The sequence below is a fragment of the Lactuca serriola genome, chromosome 5 (genome assembly GCF_051521515.1).
Source record: "Lactuca serriola cultivar US96UC23 chromosome 5, Lser_US96UC23_V15, whole genome shotgun sequence".
Lineage (NCBI taxonomy): Eukaryota > Viridiplantae > Streptophyta > Magnoliopsida > Asterales > Asteraceae > Lactuca > Lactuca serriola.
Window position 1 is genome coordinate 23,257,477 of NC_136412.1, and position 3,160 is coordinate 23,260,636.

Here is a 3,160-nt window from a genome sequence, read left to right on the forward strand (position 1 = left end):
ACACAAAGGCCCAAGATATACACAATATTCCTCTTATCAAAATCTCTAGCACAATAGGCCCAAATATCCAGGCCCAACACTTTAGGGATGAAAGTGGGTCCAAACCCAGACCGGATGGACCCGGACCCGAAAAACACATAACTGTTTAACGAGATTTTTTAGAACTGGAAACCAGACCGGTATATAGGAACCGGTTCCGGTTCGGTTCCGGGTATGGTACGGGTAAAGTGGGTCTAGAACTGAAAAACCCAGAAATAGGAAAGTGGATAAGGTGGAACCGGGTAAAATGAGTTTAGAACCAAAAAACCCAGATTTTTTTTTTGTAATTACCTCAATAGCATAATCTTTCAACAGTTATAAAAAATTAATAAACAAAAAATTACATTTAGGTTATTGATGACATTGATTTTTTTAAAAAAAAAGTAACGTGATATAACAAAGTTGGGTTAAAAAAAATTACATTTAACATGTATCTAAAACAAAATAAAAAAATTTATGTATTTGACTATTGGATAATTGTTGGTATCGATTATGTTTCTAACAGACAAACAATTAGATTAATCATTCCCAATTGTTTTGGACAGAACCTATCCCTCCTTTTGTTGCTCTAAACAACTCGAAAATATTATATACATACAATCAATCATTATGTGTGATTGAAAAAAAAGGCATGACGTGATTTTAGAATAAGGGTATTTTGGTAAATTGGAGAAAAGAATGGTCTGCAAAAGGGGTTTAGAAGCTGCAAATTAACAGAGGATACAATGTAAATTACCAACCGAAATTAAACAGCCCATTAAATTTCAACAACCAACTAATGGCTTAGTGTTTTTATCTAAAAATCAAACCAATTCTCCAAAAGTTTGCACAGGAGGAGAAAAATAGTTAAAAGAAAACAATATTTTGGGAATGAAAAATAAGAACCGATACATATACATAATACACAAAAATCTTATTTTCTCCACTGCACATTGCACAATACACAAAAATCCCCCTGTTTATTCTATTTGGCAACAGCGCTAAAATTACTTCACTTCAAGAACAATAATTAATGACGTAACATATCCACGGCTATTAAGCAAGATAGGATAATATAAATCTTGAAAGAGTTTCAGAAATCAAAGTAAGAGAAGAAAAATAAGAGTTTCAGAAGCAGTTTCGTTCCATTCATTGTTGCATGAAATCAAAATTCTTGACAATTTACTTGTGTATCTTCATTGTTATCTACTCAATTGTTCACCATTGGTCTTTAATTGAGTGTAGGAGATCGATCTGAAGTTCAATAGGGAATAAATGGAAGTTGATGTTTTGATGATCGTCGACTTGAAGTTCAGTTGAGATGGATTTGAAGTACAAGACAGGAATGTTTTTGTTGATTGCCCGCAATTGTCGTCGATCGTCCACAGACAAAGCTAAAAAAATGTTTCCTGTATCGGTTCCACATTCAACCTAAACCGGTTCTTTGGACCACTAAACCCGGACCCGATCCATTAAACCCGGTTCCGGTTTTTTAAACAAAACCGGTTCAAAAACCCGGATTAACCAGACCCGTTGGATCTATACCCAAAATACCTAGAACCCGGATAAGAATAATTTTGAAACCCAATACCCGGACCGTTTAAGCATTTTCCGGTTATACCGGTTCCGGTTCCAGTCCGGTTTTCCGGTTTTATTACTCATCCCTACAACACTTAAGGCCCAATGTGAGTTTTTTGCCCAAAAAACCCACAACAAGGTTACGCGGGGCATACCTCCCTTGGTACGCTCAACGTACGCACGAATCCAGGTCGGGCCATCGGGGCCACTTTATCAGTACGCGGGGCGTACTGGATTTACGCTCGGCGTACGTCCAGACTTTCTTTTTCCACTCTCTTGGTCTTAACCTGTTAAGACCATAGCTATACTCTCAGATCTGGACTCCTTAAAGGCTTATACTCCATAAAGTTCATGACTTTAAGCCTTTGCATGGCTGATAAAGTCCCAAACCCAAATACACTCACTCTTTACTCCCAAAAAATGCTCATATCTCATGCATGGGGTGGCTTTAATGTCCAAGACCTCATTTTTATGAATCCTCTCCACTAGAAACACTTAAAAGGACAAATATTAGGCTCTAGAGTTCAACAACTCATAAAGCCTCAAGCTTTGGGACCAAAAACCCTGAAATGGACGATAATATGCTTAAATCAAAAAGGATGAGAAGGTTTTAAGCTTTATACCTTCAAATGATGTTCCAACCACAGAAAAGCTCAGATCCAAAGCTTGGACTCTGACTCTATTCTCTTCCATGCTCATTCTTCACTCCAAGGGTACCACAAGAACACTTAGAAGCACACAAATGGACACTCAAGCTAGAGGAATGGATATTAGGGTTTTGAGAGGGTTCAAGGCTGGAAATGGTGGCCAGAAATGAGGCCATCATATTCTTTAAATAGGGACACCCCCTCATTTAGGGTTTTCACCCTGTGCCTAATACGCCCAGCGTTCTAGGTGGCTCCGCTTCAAATTCACACACATAAGTACGTTAAACGTACACACACATACACCCTGCATACTCAACTGCCACCTTTCTCAAATAAGGGACCTATCTTGCCAAAACTTCAAACTATCATAGCTTCCTCGTTATAAGTCTGTTTCCAATGAACCTCATATCTACTACAAACTGAGCACCCACGGATCGCAGGGCTTTGCCAGAGTACAAAAATCTAAGGGAAATGGGCTAAAAGGTTGGCATACTCGAGAGTAGTTAAACTTGTAGAGATTTTTTTGACAAAATTCTGGAAATTGCTCTGGTAGACCTTCTACTCCATAGCTACTACTTACCGAGCACCCAAGGATCGCAGGGGTTTTCCGGAGTACAAAAATCTAAGGGAAAATGGGCTAAAAGGTTGGAATACTCGAGAGAGAAGGCTTGTAGGGGTGTGAGGGTTGGAGCTTATAAGGAGGTGAGTGTTTATAGTCGAAAAAAGATAAGTGCGCCATACATATAGGGAGCGTGTTGCGCCATCTAACCTCGCTGGCTCCACTAGTTGTTTTCCATTTGTCACCTTATTGCTCGTCCACGTCATTGCTTCTAGAATGTCGCTACGTGTTGCATTTTCGTGGTGCCATGTGGCCAAATCTCGTGGTGTCACATCGCCTTGTCTCTTGGAGGATTCGA